The sequence below is a fragment of the Octopus bimaculoides genome, chromosome 6, assembly GCF_046866305.1.
Source record: "Octopus bimaculoides isolate indiv1 chromosome 6, ASM4686630v1, whole genome shotgun sequence".
NCBI classification, from domain to species: domain Eukaryota; kingdom Metazoa; phylum Mollusca; class Cephalopoda; order Octopoda; family Octopodidae; genus Octopus; species Octopus bimaculoides.
The window spans coordinates 60,906,053-60,920,419 of record NC_142933.1 but is presented as its reverse complement, the minus strand read 5'-3'; positions in this window follow the sequence as shown (position 1 = coordinate 60,920,419).

Sequence of the window (14,367 nt, the reverse complement as noted above, 5' to 3'; positions counted from 1 at the left end):
ATAGCTTCCGACAGACAGACAGACAGATAGATAGATAGATAGAGAGAGAGAGAGAGAGAGAGAGAGAGAGAGAGAGAGAGAGAGAGAGAGAGAGAGAGAGAGATTACATGGATAGAGAGAGAGAGAAATTACATGGATAGAGAGAGAGAGAGAGATTACATGGATAGAGAGAGAGAGAGATTACATGGATAGAGAGAGAGACGGAGAGACGACAGACAGACAGACAGACAGACAGACACAGGCAGACAGACATACAGAGACAGAGAGAGATGAGAGCAGGTGACGCTGCGTGGCAAGAAGTTTGCTTGCCAACAACATGGATTCGGGTTCAGTCTTATTGCGTGGCACCGTCGGCAGGTGTCTTGTACTACAGCATCGGACCTACGAAAACATTGTAAGTGGGTTTGGGTAGACGAAAACTGACAAGATCCCGTTGCATTTGTATGCATGTGTGTGTGTATGAATATGCATATATATATATATATATATATATATATATATATATATATGAATGTATGTAAATGTATATATATATATATATATATGTATACACACAGACACACAGACACACAGACACACACACACACACACACACACACACATATATATAATTGAATGTGTTGGCGCCAATAAGAAGCAGTACAGAGGAGCATTTATCCATTCACACACTACACAAGCCCCAACGCAAATGTGGCAGTATGCATAATACTACTGCTGGATAGCCGGGTGAAATCTGAAGGTGGACCAGCTTTATACTCTACTCTACTACGTTTTTAACAGAATGTAACCTCACTATATATATATATATTGAAGAACTTTTAGAATGTAACCTACATATATATATATATATATATATATATATATATATATATATATATATATATATATATATATATATATATATATATACTTTTGTTATTTACACCACCTGTCCTCGTCTGTTGTTATTATTTGTATATTCTCCCCTATATATATATATATATGTTGAAGAACTTTTAGCTGAATGAATCGACAGGACTTATGTTTTTTTAAAGATTTCTATCGGAGTATTTTGCCGAACCGCTAAGGTTATGGAGACGTAAACACACCAAGGTTGATTGTCAAGGGGTCGTGAGGGACAAGCACAGACACAAGCAAACAAACATACACACACACACACACACACACACACACACACACACACACACAAACAAACACACACTCACACATACACACACACGCACATACACACATACACACACACACGCACACACATCTGTTTAGATTAGGAAATAAAAAAGAAAGAGATTTAACAACTCTTAAGTTTTATTTCTAACTCTTTAAGGATTCTGGTAAGAAATAAGTTACCAGAATGTTTAAAGACTAACTATAAGCTAGATATAAGACTAAAACGATTTATTGGCTTAATAGAATGTTGCACAGTAAATTATTACTGTACAAAACGTTCATTATAGTAAATGACAAAGGTAAAGATTTAGTCCCACAGTTAAAAATAGAAAACTGTGCGTACTCAGCTTCTCAACTTTGAGAATTTAGTGCATTTAAACGCATGAATATCAACATAAACCCGGGGACGTGTAACATTACATAATTAAAGCAAATTATTTTAATTATTCTACGATTGTGGAATTTCACATTATTATTAACAAGACAAGGTTTTGCTTTAATTATTGCATCAATTTTTCTTGGCATTAAGATTGTTCAGCCTAATGTATATGATCCTAATCCAAACATTGATGATTGCTTTAATTATTTAAGTGTTGTTGCGCAGTATGGAAACCGAGACAAGTCTCATGGGTCTTGAATATGATGAATTCGAGGATGTTATAAAAATATCACTGCATCTAATAACTGTCTAGAATATTTTGAAGATCCTGTCTACATTTTGAAAATGGTAACAGTGAAATCCATAAAAATAAACAACTAGTTTGTTTATTATTTGTCCTAATAAATTTAATTGTCAGATGGAAAGACACAAATTCCAAATGATTATTCGAACGGTACTTATTACGAGTGAGTGTGGTTGTGGGGGGGGGGGGGTTAATACTGCATTTTTCATAAAGGGTATAAATAAATTACTATGTTTTATAACATAGGGTTTTAAAATGTTTAAACTTGTTTAGCATTTGACGAAGAAAGAAGAATTATATGGATGCAATCTCCATTTGTGTCATTTTATTGGTATAGAGTGGTAAAAGGCGTTGAGCTGATAGAATCGTTAGAGCATAGGTAGAGGAAAAAATTATTTACGGTATTTGTTCCGACTCTTTACAATCTCAGTTCAAATCCCATGGAGATCAGCGTTGATTTTCATCCTTTCAAAAACAATAAAATAATTTCGAGGTCGGTAAAATAAAGAACCAGTCAAGTAATGAAGTTGATACCATCGACCCCAATATCTTCCCTCAAAATTGCTTGACACCAACCAAATTCATAAGCTATTAGTATTGAGTAGCGAGGTCGTGCAAAACAATTCATTAAACTTTTAGAGTATGGTATCTGTCAATCTGAGGATCACTATGTTAAATATATGCCATGGCAATACTTGCTGTAATTTTCATTAGTAAAAAAAATAAACCTACTTAAACTACAGTTTATATCAAATTAAGTAACTAAACAAGCTTGTTCGTAAAATTATATGTGTATGTAAAGTGGCGAGCCGGCAGAATCGTCAGTATGCTGGGCAAAATCAATGTAATCGACTTACCCGTCTCCTGAAATTGCTGGCCCCGTGCCAAAATTTGAAACCAAAATTATGTATGTATGCATTCGTTACATCAGCTATAGTATATTAGTAATAATAATGTCATTAATTTAATCTGTGATTGCTACTATTTCTCAAATTTATCATAGAAAAGACTATCAGAATCTATGTCTCAGTAAATAAAGAATATCTTTGTTGTAAGTTATATCATTAGTTACTATAATTTATTAGTTTCTTTTGCATATTCTTAGTTTATGCATGTGTATGCAAATATAGTATTGGTATATCCCATTTATGTTCATTAGAAATTAAATAAATAAAGAATTTTGACATGTACAAATATTTATTTCCCCTCCTCTCTATATATAAGGGTGCCGAAAAGCACCACCATGCTAGAAATAGCAGTCAAAACTGAATCTAGAACAACATCACGTATTCATATATAACGGGTGAAAAGATAAATGAACACCTGTACTACATGAACATGATGTGGTTCTAGAGTCAGTTTTGACTGCTATTTCTGGTATGGTGATGCTTCTTCGGTACGCTTAATCATAATTATATTTATATTATTATATATATATAATAATTATTACCTATACAGTATTTTTTCTATGCTGACCATGATCGCTATTCTTAATACTGATCTTATCCTTTTTATATATAAAACATATATGTGTGTGTGTGTGTAAGTTTGTGTGCGTTTATAAATATATACATGTGTATATAAATATATGTATTATACATGTATATACATATATATAAGCCATGATAGAGCGTTGACCAAACACCATTCAATTTTTTTTCTCCGTGTTTTTCTCCTTGTTTTCTCCGTATGCTTTCTGTTGAAGAGCGTAGCTCGAAACGTTAAAGACTTTCTGTATTCCCGAGCGTCAAATTAATACATCCTTTTGTTGTTTACACCACTTGTCCTCGTCTGTTGTTGTTGTTTTTTTTCGTACATTCTCCCATATATATATAGATACATATATACGCGCGTGAGCACACACATACACATACATACATACATACATACATGCATACATACATATATGTATATATATATATATATATATATATATATATATATATATATATATATATATATATATGATGTTTTCTTTTTCCTACTGATGATAGTGTTTTCAAATGTTGGCATGAGCAGCAATTTCGATTACACCGATCTCAGCACTCAGTTGGTACTTATTTTATCGATTCCGAAATTATGAAAGTCAAAGTCGACTTTGGCCGTGTTTGAAGTCACAACATAAGACGGACGAAATACCGCTAAGCATATTGCCTGGCGTTGTAAAGATTCTTCCAGCTGACCGCTTTCATCTTATTGATAATATTGAGTAAGTATTATCAATATAGTGGTTAAAATGTGTGTTTGTGTGTCTGTTGGATGTGAGTCTGAGATAGCGGTCGATATTTCCCTGTTATAATGAAAGCCTTTTAAGCAGTTCATTATCCTATTCTGAGATATCTAGTGTCTTTATATTTGTTCATTTGTTCCATGTACATTCGTGCATGTGTACGCACGAATGCAAAGTAGAAAACAAACATGAACGTTTGCATGAATGTTTATATTTGCATGTAGAAATGCATGTATATATGAATGCATATAACGTTTGTTTGTTTGTTTTTTCTTTTGAAACTCAATGAATACAGATTGTAAAGCAAAATAGGTTTTTTCGCTCCAAAACTCGATGCAATTACTCAGTGTCATTGTATCAAATTTTCCGTCGAAATATGTGCACGCAATTGTATGTGCATGTCTATATATATCTATACCACACGCAAATAAATAGATAGACAGAGAGATAGATACATCTGTTTGTTGTTTACACACCCGTCTTCGTCCTTTGTTGTTGTTTTTTTTGTAAATTCTCACTATATATATATATACCAGAGTAAGCGCATGAAATGTGCAACAAGGTGGAAAAAAGAGTACTCAAATACCAGAGGTAGAGTAATATGCTTTATTTAAAAGCAGCAGAAATATAACAAACAAACCGTTACTCTGAGTTTTACGTTCCCGTTCATCGGACAGTTTTGTTCGTGAAACTCAGAGTAACGGTTTTTTTGTTATATTTCTGCTGCTTTTAAATAAAGTATATATATATATATATATATATATATAGAGAGAGAGAGAGAGAGAGAGAGAGAGAGAGAGAAAGAGAGAGAGAGAGTGAGAGAGAGGTAAATATATAAATGGAGTTAAACGCAGGTATTATTCAGATCTTTTTACTTCCGACATATGTTTCGAAGAAAACATTGGTATATTCCAGAAGGAATAAAATGGTGTAAAACAATTCAATCTTCTCATCAGGGAAAGAAAGAAACCAAACACATCAGTAAGAATCTGATGACTGCGTATATGACAAAGGGAACGCTAGCAATTTTTTTTAAACCGTTAATAGATATAACGTCAAAGGCAGTTTATAGAAAGAGAAGGAGGAGAAAGAAAGAATAGTGGAGAGATATAGAGCGATAGGTGAATGGCAATAAAGCTTGGAAGTGGATATATTTTATGGAAGTGAAATGTAAGAATACAGTCAAAGGTCGAATTTTATAGAATGGTATAAATCACTTATAGGAACTAAAGGTATGTTTTGCCAATGTTTGCAACGATAAAGTACAGAACAAGAAAATCTTTACTTAAAATATTACTGCTATTTAGATTTGGAAAATATTAGCTTTTTATTAAAACTAAAAATTTTTTATTACAAGTTATTATTTCTACTTGTTATTACTTGTTACTTCTATTAAAAATTTAAAATAACTCAAACTATTTTTTGCACTTAAAAAAATTTAGTTTTTTAATTATTAATTAAAAATTAGAAATTTGAAAATAGGTTATATGAAATAATAGTAATACATAATTAGTCAGTAAATAAATAGAATGATACAAAAATTAGTTATATATTACACTTAAAAATCTACCTATTACAACAAATTCGCAGTAAAATTTGCTTGAATTACTGCCTATGTTATTGCCAAGTCTTCACATTTTTAGTCTTGACCCAGCGCCTATTTTTTACATAAGGAATTTACCTGCCATATATACTGTTCTACTTTGCAAAACCTTTACCTATATTGGTACTTCTGCTTCTCATTTTCTTAGTATTCTAGTGTAACAATATTTTAACGAAGTGATGGGCCTTTTTTAATTAAAATGTTACTTTGTAAATTAAAATCAAATGATTTTTAGTATTCAAATTTTATCCTTAGCTGCAATATTTTAAGTAGAAATTTTCCTGTACTGTACTTTACCAGATGTGTTAAGTTGTCCTGAACTTTTCCAAGTGTAATAACTTGTCCTCTACTTTTCCGGGTTTATAACCTTAAGAATATTATTTCTCTAGCTCGCATTTCTTCCATGTAATACATGTTTTTTCCAGGCTATGCTATTATGCTAATTAATAATGTGTCAATTAGTAATTTAAGGTATTACCGTATTGAAAATTGAATAATAAATTTAATAACATGGACGTGTGTATGTGTTGATGGGGGTGTGAGACAGAAAGTGTGACTTGTGTGTGTATGTATGAGAGAGAGAGAGAGAGAGAGAAGATATGTGTTGCTATGTGTGGGGGGGCGTGTGTGTGTGAGGGAGAGAGAGAGAGTGACAGCGTAGTACATTTTTTATTTTTCCTCGCATTTTTTTGAGTGAATGTGTGATTGACCGAGAGAGAGAGAGGTGTGTGTCGTCAGAAGGAGAGAAAAATGTGTGTTGCTCTGTGTATGTCTGTGTGTGTGTGACAGAGAAAGAGAGGGAGAGGGGAATGATAGCATAAATTTTATTTATTTACTTTTTCTCGCCTATTTTTTAGTGTATTTTTTAGCATATCTTTTACTGAGAGAGGTGTTGTCACAGAGAGAGGAAGAGAAAGAGATGGTGTGTCTTGCTCTGAGCATGTGTGAGAGAGAGAGAGAGAGAGAGAGGGAGAGAATGATAGTGTAATTTTTTATTTATTTAGTTTTTCTCGCATCTTTTTTTAGTGAGTGTGTGTGAGAGATTGAGTGAGAGAGGTGTTGTCATGTATGTGTAAAACGGCTAGGGTCAGTCACACACGCACACACACACATGCGTAAAACCATTATCTGTCATATACACGTACATGCATAAATACATATGCATATATGATTTTTATATGTGTGCGTGTGAGGGGGAGAGAAAGAGTCAGTCAGTGAGTGAAGATGTGTGTTCTCATGATAATTTTCTCTTTTCTGCACACATGTATAAGTAGCTAAGCAAAATTTATGCTATCACTCTCTCTCTCTCTCCCTTTTTCTCTCTCTGTCACACACACACGCCTTCTCTCTCCCTCTTTCTCTCTCTCTATCTCTCTCCCTCTCTCTCTCTCTCTCTCTCTCTCTCTCTCTCTCTCTCTCTCTCTCTCTCTCTCTCTCAGTCAATCACTCATACTTTTACTGAAAAAAGATGCGAGAAAAAATAAATAAAAAATTCCGATGTCACTTTCTCCCTCTCTCACTCACTCTCTCTCTCTCTCGCTCTCTCTCTCTCTCTCTCTCTTTCTCTCTCTCTCTCATACACACACACACAACACACATTTTGTCTCTCACCCTCCCCCATCAACAAATACACACGTCCGTGTCTATTTCCTCTCTCTTTCACTTTACGCTGACGTCAAACTAAACGTACATCTCCACTACAAAAAATAAAACAAGTAAAAATGTTTTAAGGAATTTACCGAACGCTGTAAGGTAACAGCTGAGCTACACGCACACGCCTTCGAGTTAAAACGAAAATTTCCAAATAATGTTTTAATTTTTTAAATTTTTTTAATGATATAATTGCATTAATTAATACAGATGATGTAATTAAGCTAATTGCAAAGTAGCAGTGTCGTTGATAATTTTTTCCTTACCTCAACGATGCCGGTGACATATATTAAAAGTCCCCTTATAGAACTATATTCATAAAAAAGTATAGAACTATATTATCACCCTCAAATTCGAGAAACAAACACTCATAACTTTTTTTCTTTTAAATCTTCATTGCATAAAATTGATATCATGAAATTCCTCAAATTGAGCTTTATCATTTAAGCTTAATTAAAATATAGTCTGTTTTTAAAATGAAAAAGTTAATTATACTTAAATCCAATTTTTTGCCTTACTTATATTTTTTTCCTCTCAACATTTTTTGATACAAATTTTTGCCGCATGGGATCAAAACTATGAAATTCCTCATGCTTTCTTCTATCATTGAAGCTAAGATAAATATATTTTGCTTTTAAAATATGAAAGTTATTTAGATCTAAACTTGATTTGAGGCGTTACTTACTCTCCTGTAACGTTGCTACCAATTTTGATATGAACTTTTTCCTACTGGTCCAAATCTCAATTTCTTTTATGCCAAAATGTAACTAGGGACCAGTCCTCTTTTAAAATGTTAAGTTTTTAATTTGGTTAAGAACTGAATTAGCGACAAAGCTCTGAAGATGCTGCGTATGAGTAAATTGCGGCCTTAAGAATATATGTAAGTATGCTTGTACAGACATACAAGCATACTTACATACATACATACATACATACATACACACATACACACATGCATGCATGCATGCATACATACATACATACATACATACATACATACATACATACCCTGTTGTTGATGTTGAAATTCCAATGAAGGAGCCTTGGATCTAGGTTAGAAACCGGTTCTTTCTCTATTGGCAAGAAATCTTGAAATAAACTGAATAATGACAAACATACATACATAAATATCTATGTATAAATAAAGATATATAAATAAAGATATAATAGTGAATTATAGGTGGTTGAGTACTTCATAGACAGGCACATATAAAGAACTAACGTTCACTAAATAAAAGACTGAATACAAGTGTTGAGTTTAAAATCCGTTACAACTGTATGAACAGTGAATTGGAAGTTATACAAGGCATGTGGCTGATTCAGATTGCTGGAATAAGCCATATACATAAGCGAAACTTCCATGCACATGTAATAATCCATAATATATAACCGCCAGCACACACACACACACACACACACACACACACACACACACACACAGATATGGGTCTCTGAACATTTGACGTGTTGAATGTTCCCTACGTCTACAAAATTTTCAATAATGTATTTACATAATGCGTATGTGCGTGTGCGAGTATGTGTGTGCGCGTGCGCGCGCGTGTATGTGTATGTGTGTGTGCGTGTGTGCATGTATTATACATTTACATATATATATATATATATATATATATATATATATATATATATATATATATATATAAACTTATATGTGCATATATATGTATATGCATACATATGTGTGTGTGTGGGGGGGGAGTATTTGTTTGAATGTGTGTATGCGTGTGTGAGGCAGAGCGAGCGATCGAGCGAGAGAGAATGGAGAAGAGAGAGATAAAAGAAATAGAGTCTAAAGTAGCCCCGTGTACTACCACTAGCAACTGGAGACATAGGTAAACATGTATTAACATGAAGCTTATATTTTATTTATAAAGAAAGGTAATAAATTTATTTCTAATGTTGTTGTCATTTGCATCATCTCCTCTAAAGATATTAGGTAAAGGCTGTGTGTGTGTGTGTCTTTGTGTTGATGTGTCTCTGAGAGTGAGGAGAAAGAAAGAGGAGCAGAAAAATGGAAGTATTAAAGGAAGAAAGTGGGTGTAGATATAAAGAAAAGGAACGGAAAGAAAAATAGACCAGGAGTGAAAGAAATTTAGAGAGAGTGAGCGAGAAAGAGAGATAAATGAGTCAGGAAAGACAAAGGAATAGATGAAGAGAGAAAGAGAGAGTGATATAGGAAAAAGAAAGGTAGTGTTGAATCCAAGGAAAATTGCACACACACATACACACATACACATACAAACACATACATACATATATATGTGGAGAGAGAGAGGGAGGAGGAAGATGCATACAAACACACACACACATATGTATAGATATATACGCAGACAGAGAATGAAAAAGAATAAAAGAGGGAATGAGAATGGGGGTTAAGAGAAAGTGAGAGAGAGAGAGAGAGAGAGAGAGAGTGTGTGTGTGTGTGTGTGTGTGTGTGTGTGTGTGTGTGTGTGTAAAAGGGTTAATTCTCCCCCCTTCAGAAACCGTGAACATGAATCTTTATAACGATAACGTGCTAATGTGTGCGGTTTCCATTTGTTTATATCTGAAGAGATTGGATGCGAGAGAGAAAGGGGAAAGATGGAGCGCGGGTTTTCTTAGATATACTAACGATGGACATAACAAGCAACTTTGAAGGGAAAACGATGCAGGTATCTTATAATAATTGAAAGGTGAACTTAACAGTCTATCAATGTAAATTTTTGAAGCGCTGATAGATGTTATGGAAACTAGTGGAAGAGATGGCAATGGTAGTGTGGGGTGATGGCCATGGTGGGATGGCTCGTCTATGTTGATATTGTTCTTTCCAAATTTAGAGCAGATGAGGGATCTTTTTTAAAACGGGGGCCACATTTTTCATTAATGTTTTACGTAGTGTTTTTGGTACCGAAAGACTTTCAAACTTCGTATACTTATCTATTTTGTGTTATAGAACAGAAAAATATTTTTGTATTCGAATTTATTTCATGTAAAAAATTGTCTTATTTCGATAATTTCAACCAATCACTGACGTCCATTCAGCCGATATACATTAAGTGCCGACTACATAAACAAACGATTCTTCGTTTTATTTGCTTTTTTCATTTTAAATTTGCTTTAACCCTAACCCTAACTCTAACCCTAACCCTAACCCTAACCCTAACCCTAGGGTTAGGCTTAGGGTTAGAGTTAGGGTTGGGGTTGGGGTTAATTGTTTCAGAATCGTTTGTTTATGTAGTCGGCACTTAATGTATATCGGCTGAATGGACGTCATTGATTGGTTGAAATTACAGAAATACGACAACTTTAACATGGAATAATTTATGGATTTCTTTTTTTTTTAAGAAGACTAAGAGAAAAAGATGTTTTATATGACACATTCTACCAGTGTTCCAAGTTTCAAAGTGTTTCGTTAATGAAAAATGTGGCCCCCGTTTTAAAAAAGATCCCAGATGAGCAATCAGCTTCCAGCCGTGACTATTCTGCCATTTTAGCGGGGATGGGGAGTGTATGACAACAGTATCCAAGGTGTCCTTTCTGTATTTATGACCGCATGGTATGTTTGAAGGGAGATTTAGTCACTAACTGTATCATGTTGTGCAGTCTACAAGAGGCACCTTTGCTGGCACTGACCACGAATCAAGGATTTGGACGCTATTAGCACATTTTGGACATTTTTATTATTATAACGATCGATATAAGGACTTTCACTAATTTATTTTATTACACTGTAATATATCTGTAATGTATCTATATATTCTATATACACTTCATTAAATAATCTTCACTGATGGGATTTCAAGGATTTCAACATTACACTCCTATGTATTTGATTTACTATGTAATTTGATCCGGGTCCACTGAAGGACTTTTTTGTGATTACCTCTGGATTATATAAACCCATATATTTGCACTAAATACTCATACACACACACATGCACACACACACACACACACACACACACACACACACACACACACGCACATATAAGCCAGAAATTCTATCTGTGGGTACGGATTCATATCATTGACAGAACTAAACTATTTTGTTCCCTGTTACATAAGCAATTCGCTAGACGTTAACAATTCAAAAAAGACAACAACGTAATCTTCAGTAAGAAACAAATAAAATAATATCAATAAAATATAATACATAAAAAAGTACAACAGTAATGACACAATTAAGAATACTACATCAACCATAGTAAGATCAACAACAACAATAGAATAAACTTGTGTAGCAAGAGTTTCCACATAACGAGAAAAAGCGGTAGCTATCGTTATGTTGCTCTGCGTACCGTTTGAAATTTTGAGGTTGATAAGTATGAGAACATATGTATACGTGTTTGTGTATATGTGGTTGCACACAATATATTTAGATACATAAATGTACACACACATATTTACATATGTAAATGCGAGTGTATATTTACATATGCTGACACACACACACACACAAGCTTACATACAAATTATCAAAAGCAGTCGGTGGTTTTTCATCTTCTCAAGCTTCGTTTACAGTTCACCTGTGCTGTATGCATTTGTTAAACGTAAAACACTCTAAAATGGTGACACTAGCAGTAAACTTAAGAGGATTTCAAAACAGCAATAAAAACAAAACCAAAAAGAAACACTAAAATAGTAATAGTAACAATAATGATCAAGTGTCTTATCTTTCCCTTTGACTCGTTCGAACACGCAACCCCCGGTTAAGATGAAAGAACTTAAACTTACACAGAACAAACGTTTTCTATAATTGCCAATCAATACACATCTCAGCGTCTTATACGCGTAAGAATGTTTTCAAAATATATACAAATATTCGTACAGTACACACTTGTAAATAACATTAAAAGCAAATACACACACACACACACACACACACATATATATATATATGTATGATAACAGGCTGTTTTGCTTTTGTATAGTTTTAGTTTATGACTTCCGATGTTTTATCTTTATTATATTAACGAATAAAGCGTATATATATATATATATATATATATATATATATATATATATATATATATATATATATATATATAAATTGAATATATGTATATATAAAAGAATACAAAAATGGAACAAGAACGCGACAGGCGATGCATATATATATATATATATATATATATATATATATATATACACCCCACACACATATTATATATATACGTATAGATGTAAGTATGTACATATACGTATGTATATATACATATATATATATTATTTATATCATATATATATTATTTATATTATATATATATATGTGTGTGTGTGTGTATATATGTATATATGTATATATGTATGTATGTATGTATATACAATATACAGTCATCTATACATATATAAACGGCAGTCTGTTTGGATGTCTGTTTGTTTGTGTCAAGTTGCTGTCTACACCCGTTAACAAATCTTCGTGAAACTTTTTATGCATGTTAAACCAACATCCAGTTTGTTACTAGGCTCATTGCAGTGTAATAAACATTCTATAATTGGACGGCTAGGGCCCCTAGAAGGGGTCCAGATATAATCTATCTATTTTCCTTTAATGGCCAAGCGGAAAAACCCTTTCAGTTTTCTTTATTTTTCTTTTGCACACTGGTCATTTCTCCCTCCATTTATTAGAGAAGCAATATCATTAGAATGACCGCTTGCCAGTGTTTAGGTTGTATAAATACGTGTGCGGCAAAAATAAAAATATACTTTAAGGGTGCGTAAATTACTTGAGTAGATCGTTTCCAGAATTTTTAAGAAATTTTTTTGTTGGAAAAAGACATACACAACGTAAACATTAGTACCGGAAGTTGACTTAATTAAATAAATGTTTAAATATAATGAAGTTGACTTTTATTTATGCTGGATGGTATAATGCTTACTTTTTCCGTATATATTTACTGAAACCATTAAATGGTCAACTACTTTTTGAAGTCTGACGTTCATGCTGGTAATTACGGTCCGGGCCATATTTTACATTGCTCGGAGTTTCTACCTATCGCAATGGGGCAACATTGACATACAAAGTGATATGGATATTCTTGACTGAAAAAATGTAATGATATGGATAAGCTTGATTTTATGTTTTTATTTTTGTCTGTTTATTACTAGGCACAGTTTTAAGTTTGCTATGCTGTTTTACGCCAGTTTGGAACATTAGCTTCATTAACATTAAAATGCCTTCCGGCAACTCTATTGCCACGTTCAAATGCATATTCAACATATTCAATTTATCCTTCACAGTAAACGATTCATAAGTTCTGCCCATAGTGAGTAAAGTGTCATCCAAGCTGATGTTTCTTGGTAATTAAACTTAATTTGTAACACCTGTGCGGATTTATCACCTTTGTCTTTGTTGATAAGTCTTATCAACAACTTTTTCTGTGATCGAGATTTGAGAAGACATGCAGCAATATGCTAAAGATCGGACAAGAAATGTACAATAAAGTTTATTATAAACAACACAAACACTTTGTAATTCAATAGCTTTTAATGTGATACCTGTTAAACAATGATTATTTTTATTTTATGAAAATTTAATATGATCTAAGTGAAATTATGGCAAATACAGCTAAATTGAAAACTTTTTCCCCTTGGCCAAATCGGCAATTCTGAAAACATTTGGGCGCAAATTTTTCATGAAATTTATCCTGAAAATCACCTGCGTAAATTAAACAGGTTTGCAAATTACATGGTTTTTTACGGTATTTGGACTGTTAGGATTATTTTCGCACATTACCCAGAACAACCCTTAAACAAGTAAACAGTATTTTCCTTTAAAATAGGATCCACTTATTGCAGTTAGTGACTTATTTACTAATATAGCATGAATGACGATGCCTTTCATGTCACATCAGCCAATTGACAGGCGCTGCATGAAGAACTTTTCAGGCTTAATAATTGTTATAATCTCACATCCAATTTGTCTGTTCTTATACAACATGCTTCACAATTTTGGTATACACACCTTATTGGCATTTCCTCTTAAGTTCTACATACTCTAGGAACGCTTTAAAGCCCATTTCAGGGATACTTTATTT